The following is a 6756-nucleotide window of genomic DNA, read 5'->3' as shown; positions in this document are numbered from 1 at the left end:
TAATCCTTTTTAACTCCTTGAGCCTTTCAACTCCCTAATGACTTAGCTTGTCTTAGCTCCCTGAAGACACCCCAGGCTACCCATGGGAAAGAATTGATAAATCACCAAAATGAACACATTTACAAATTCAGTGGCTACTGGTAGCTTTATCTGACTTGATCTCCAGAGAAGCAATTAAAAGTTGCCCACACCCTTCTTCCTAGATCCTTTCCTTCCCTTGGCTGCCAAGATCCTATAGCTGTTATCCCTCCTACTTAATCAGTCTGTTTCTCAAAGTCTTTTTTATCTTCACATCCTCTAGCACTTCTAAATTTAGGAGTTCTACATTCCAGTCCTATAGTCCCTCCCTAGGTATCTTCATTCAATTCAATACATTTAAGAACCACTCTTCAATTTTAATCTTCTACCAGACAGGGAGCTTCCCATCATTTGCAAATGAATGTCTAACAAGCACTCAAAGTTAACATATCTAAACTACTGCTCTGGATTCCAACTCAATACTTCCTTTCCCCAAATTCACTTTAAGATTCTTCCTTTAGAATAGTTGAAACCACCACCATTTCATCCTGTTATCTATTGTTTTCCTAGATTATATTATTTTAAAACCAAACTCATGGTTCTATTAACCTTCCATTGTAGTTAGAATGAAATCCAAATGGCTAACCAAGTCTAATGCCATCTGACCTCCCACCTACCTCAATCTCCCCTATATCTTTCCTACAGCACTCTCAATTTCAATATCAAACCATTCGAATCCTTTCTGCTGCCTTAGATGGCCATGCTCTCATATTTTTGCAGTCCTGACTTTTAATTCCTTTCAGTTCCCAGCCCAAGAATCACTTCCTCAGAGAGACCTTTTCATAACCACCCAATTTTAAATACCTGTCCAGCATGCCTACCCTCTTATTTCCTTCGTACTTAACAGATCTTATCTTTCTACAAACAAATGTACTTGTTGGTCCCTTTCCGGCCATAAGAAACGAAGTTCCTTAGATGTCCCTGGCCTACACCTGAGATAGTAAATGTTCAAATACTTTTAAAGAAAGATGTTAACTCAAACCTGTTAAAAAGTAAAGAAGACATCTGAGACAGAGAAGAGAGCATAAATATTTTCACAGAAACCAAAAGAAAAGACAATATTTGGAGAACAATTTGTCTCTCTGGCATGTTGTTTTGTGTTAAATTCATATATAACTTCATCTTGTCTTTTCTAAATTTATTTTTCTTTTGCCCTGATGTTCTCATTTATTCTATCTTTTTGCACTGCATGCATATATATATATATATATATATATATATATATACTTTTTTTTTTTTTTTTTTTAGATTTCATAAATACTAAGATCAAGTTTAAGTATCTAAAGAAAACCGTGACTGAGGAACTTCACTTCAGAGAAAAGCTCACCTTTCTTTGTAATCCTGAACATTTTCTTTAGGGAAAACAGCCAGAACAAGGAGACTGGAGGCTTTTATCTGCTCAGTTATTTCCTCAGCTTCTCTCTTTCTCTGTATCACGTAGGCAATTGTGAAGCCTTTAAATCTTGTTCATATATAAATCTGGTACTATGACCAGCAAACTTCAGGGAGCATCAGCATACCTAAATTTGTTAAAACGCTAATTCTGGGCTCCACCCCCAGAGACTCTTATCCTCTAGGTCTGGGTGGAGTCTGTTAATTTACATTTTAATGAGCTCACAGTCCTACAGAATAACCCTGACCTTGGTCTGAATCGAATGGATGGGTGAATATTTTGCTCTTTATTTTATCTCTCAAACCTTAGTAGTATGCAACACACAATAGCACCTTATTTAAAAATAAAAATGTCTAAAAAGCCTCAAGTGTATATTAACACTTCACAGAAAGAAGCTATTACCTCAGAAGCTCTTTGTGTTTTCTCCTCAGCCGTGCTTCTTTAGCTTAAACTGTTAAGGATGCTACTAGAGAATAATACCTGATTTCACTGTTAGTTTCCCCACAGTATTTGCAAGGAAGTGATCATCATATTCCTTGAAGATAGAAAACCCATGTTTGGGAATAACTGTCAGACTGAACAATTCATCAGAGATGGGAGGTCCGGGGACAATCCTAATAGCTCATATTTGGCTTTGGTATAGAGGAAATCTGCTCAGCTTCCCCAGTTTTACAACTTTGTCCCTGGAATGTTTTTATTGCTCCCTGCTACTCCCGTGCTCATTAAACATCAGGGATTTTTCACTGCTGACAGGACAATGAGAAAATTCTTCTACCTGGTTATCTAATCTTCTATTAGAAAGCTCTCCAGTAAAAAGCTAAAATTCCCGAAGAAAGGTGATTTTCTTTAAATTATCAAGGCACAAATAAAATTCTGAGTCATGTTTCTCCTGGCTTATTTCATGAACTTTTGACAGTCCTGTCCGCGTTTGTTAGCCACATGTCCTCTTGCCACTGGCCCCAAGCTGCATTCTCTCACATTCCAGCCAGGATGAAGATGGTGCTAAATAAGGCCATATTTGGGATTTCTGGTCTATAATTCTTCTGCAGTGGACCACCTCCTCCTCCTGTTTCAGGGAGAAAGAATGTGGGGCATACCTCTTGCTCTGCCTCATTGCTGATATTTAGCAGGAAGAACCAGCCTCTTTCTAGCTCCTTTTCTTCAAGGCTGATATATTAGAAGCCAGGGCTTAGCTTTCATTGGCTTCCTTTCCGTGACCATAGAGGACCTGGGTTCCATATCCTCAACTTCTTTTACTTAAGAGTTCATATTAAATAATCAAATAAAGACTGCTGTTCATATTAAATAATCAAATATTAAATATCACTAAGGCCAGCCTTAGTGATAGCAGAGTTTAGTTTTTTGTTTTTTTTTTCCATTAATCAATGTGTGCTTATCTAAACCCAAGGTATTCAGTTTGCTTTCCCTTCTCCTAAAAGACGATCACCCTTCAAGGTAAGAATTCCAACATAACTTTAAGAGGGCCTCTTTACCTCACTTAATCAAAAATCAAGAAATATCCTTTGTTTCAGCTACAGAGAATATCTTTTGCAAAACAAATGGGTTGCATCTATTCAGGGTCCATTAACCCTGACCAAAAGAAGTTAACAATTTTGCCTTAGGTCACACATTAAGAGAGCATCACCTCTAATTGGTGAAGTTAGACTAAATTGGGTTCTGGTTCAGTGCTGCCAATTAGTTGCCATGACTTTCAGTAAGCCAATGCAGTCTGAGTATCACCTGCAAAATGAGAATGACCCTAACCACCCTTTGCATAGTTTTGCGCATAAATGAGAGGTCTAAAGCATGCATACAAGTAAGGATGGTAACAAGAACTGTGAAATTTCTTTCTAAGTGGGAGTTCCCTTTCTTTCCTCCACTTAACCAGAATCTTAAAAAAAAAAAAAAAAAAGTGCAGTGCGGGAGCGGTCCAGACATTTCTTTTCTAAATAAGGAAGTGTATGGCCATGGCTGGAGGTGGTGATAACAGAGATGAGTTACTGGTGTATGGGAAATAAGAAGCATTTCTATGCCTCTTTAATCTCTGTTGTTTAATAACATGCATAGGAATAGAGTGGCCACTATATAATTGATGTTGAGGTACATCCTCAGCCTCTATTAATGGAATGTTTACCCTAAAATCTGAAGACTGCTCTTTTTCTCTACACCTAAATTCTCTACTCAGGAGAAATTTTTTCTACTCCATGATACTCCATTTCCATAATAAAGCGATATCATCAAGATCTTAAAATCTACTTGCTGCTCATTATCATTAGAGGATAGGAATCTAGTTCATCTTTAATCTTTGTGTTAAAAAAGAAATAAAAAAGCTGGCTCCATATGGTTATCAGTCAGGATCAACAAACCGACTGACTACATTAAAAGATGTAGTATAAGGAATTGATTCACATGATTACGGCTTTTGGCAAGTCTACATTCCATAGCACAGGCCAGAGGCTGGAAATATCAGAAGTGATGTTAAAATCTGGAGTCTGGATTCCTTAGGCTAGAAAGTCAGGAAGGAGAAGTGGATGCAGTCTCCAGGCAGAATTCCTTCTGCTCTGTTCTTCCTCCACAGATCTCCAACTGATTGGAGGAGCTCTCACCACATTGTTATTTTCTGGATATCAAGTTAATTTCCTGGATATTGACAAGCTGATTTTAAATCTACACGGAAAGGCAAGATCCCACAATAGCTAATGTGATGCTGGAAAACAAACAAAGTTGGAGAAGAGCGAAGTTGGAGGACTGACACTATCTGACTTCAAGCCTAAAACTAAGTGCTTACAATAAGGGGATACTGAGAAAAAATGATAGATGGAAATAGTCAACTGAGCTTTGTTAAAGGAACAAAGTCAATGGATCACTGAACTATATACTTGAAAGTGGTTAATATGGGAAACTTTATTTTGTATATGTAACTATAATATACATTAAAAAACAAAAGAACACAGTAGAGTACTGTAAAACAAAGACTGAACCCTAATATAAACCTATGGAGTATAGTTAATAATATAATTATAATAATGTTGGATTTTCATTCCTCAATTTTAACAAATGTACCATGCCACACTAATGCTAAATGTTATAGGGAAAACTAGGGGGCAGTAAATGGGGAACACTGTACTTTCTGTGTGACCTTTTTGTATACTTACAACTACTCTAATGAAGAAATAAAAAGATGCAGAGATGGAAAATAAACACATGAAAAGATGCTCAACATTATTTCTCATTAGGGAATTGCAAATTAAAATAGCAATGAGATACCACTCTACTCCTATTAGGATGGCTAAAATCCAAAGCACAGACTCTACCAAATGCTGGCAAGGATGTGACAACACAAGTACTTTCATTCATTGCTGGTGGGAATGCAAAAGGCTACCTTCACTTTGGAAAATGGTTTGTTAGTTCTTACAAAGCTATATCATACAATCCAGTAATCATGCTCCTTTGTGTTTTCCCAAAAGAGTTGAAACTTATGTCCACCCAAAAACCTGCATATAAGCATTATAGTAACTTTGTTCATAATTTCCAGAACTTGGGAGCAAATAAGATGTTCATCAATAGGTGAGTGAACAAGATCTATAGAACATCCCTTAAATGGAATAATTGTTGATTTTAAAAAAGGGAGCTAGCCAACAAGCCATGAAAAGACATGGAGGAAGCTTAAACACATACTGCCAAGTGAAAGAAGCCAGTCCAAAAAGGATACTGAGAGGCAAACTTAGCAAACTCACCAAAATGAGGCGAAGAAATTCAGGTAAATTTTTATTTCAGGGAGAAACAGAGCTGCCCAGGCAGTGTTTCAAGAGAGAGAGACACAGCTGCTGGGAGGAGGCAGGGGATAGGTTTTTATGGCTTGGGGGTAGGGAGTTGGGGGTAGGGGTTAGGTGGGCTTTCATTGGTGGGGTTTGGGGAATTGGAAGCCTTCCACTGGTGAAGTTTAACATTTAAATGTTGCCTTAGTTATACAGAGTTGTAACTGTTGGAGGGTGGCTGTTGAGTAATGGGAGGTTATCTCAAGAGGGCAACTGCTGGAGGGTGAAGGAGATGCTGGTGTGGATTGGGGTGGGAGAAGCTTTCTGAAATATTTGCCAGGGGTAGGTCACATCGTGGGGGAAGGGGTCCTGCCCTCCAGGTCTAACAGATGTATGTCTCAACTATATAATATTCTGGAAAAGTCAAAACTATAGAGACAATAAAAAAAAGATCAATGATTGTCAGGAGTTCCAGGGAAGGGAGGGAGGGATGAGTGGGTGGAACAGGGGATGCCTATGTCTGTGAAACTATTCGGTATGATACTGTAATGATAGATATCTGGCCCTACACATTTGTCAAAACCCATAGAACCCATAGATGTTTTAATTCAGAAATGTAATAAAGATTTATAGCTTATATTCAGTTTGTAAAAAAAAAACGAAAAGAAACCCTATGGAAACAAAGTATGTACAAATCATTAGGGATCAGAACTAAAGCTGATCCCTAATGTAAACTTTGGACTCTAATAATTTATTGATATTGTTTTGTCAACTGTAACAAATGTACCACACTAATGTGAAGTATAGGAGAAAATGTGTGTGAAGGGGAAGGGTAGGTAGGAACTTTCTGTACTTTCTACTTGATTTTTCTGTAAAACTGCTCTAAAAAAATAAAGTCTAATATACCTATACTTAAACAAAACCAAGGTGTTGGGTCTTACAGAACTTAATTCAGCTCGAAGTAATTTATGAAGTGAACTACTACTGCAAAATGTGTTTCATAATCCTGGTTGGAGCCATAAAAGGAACAAGCAGAAATGTTAATGAGTAAAGAATCTGTCTTATCTGTCTTCTCTCAAAGTACAGTGGGGGGAAATAGTCGCATTTACTTTCAGCAGTTATCCTACTTCAGTATATAAACAAAAGCTTTACCCTGAGATTAGACTCACAGTTTATATCTTCTCCCTGAACACTTATGGATTGCTTTCTTTTTCTTGATCTTTTGAGTTTTGAATCACCTATCCCTTCATGCACTATGCAAGACATCTTCACAGTACAATTAGTGGCTCAGTAGTTTCAAACATTCCTCTACTTTTCTTGAGCAGTCAGTTTGAGTCCTTTTATCAATAGTGTTAATACAATTCAGGAGTGATACCGCTTTTGCAACTTGTTAAAGTGAATGTTAAATAATAAAATATCAGGACCACCTCAAGCTATAAATATTTAACTTTAATCAGATATTCTTTAACTTCAAACTATTGACTGCTTATTATTCATGGAATATCTTTAATAATCAAGAAAATGAAA

The sequence above is a fragment of the Tamandua tetradactyla genome, chromosome 26 (assembly GCF_023851605.1).
Source record: "Tamandua tetradactyla isolate mTamTet1 chromosome 26, mTamTet1.pri, whole genome shotgun sequence".
Taxonomy (NCBI): Eukaryota; Metazoa; Chordata; class Mammalia; order Pilosa; family Myrmecophagidae; genus Tamandua; species Tamandua tetradactyla.
This window is presented reverse-complemented; position numbering follows the sequence as displayed.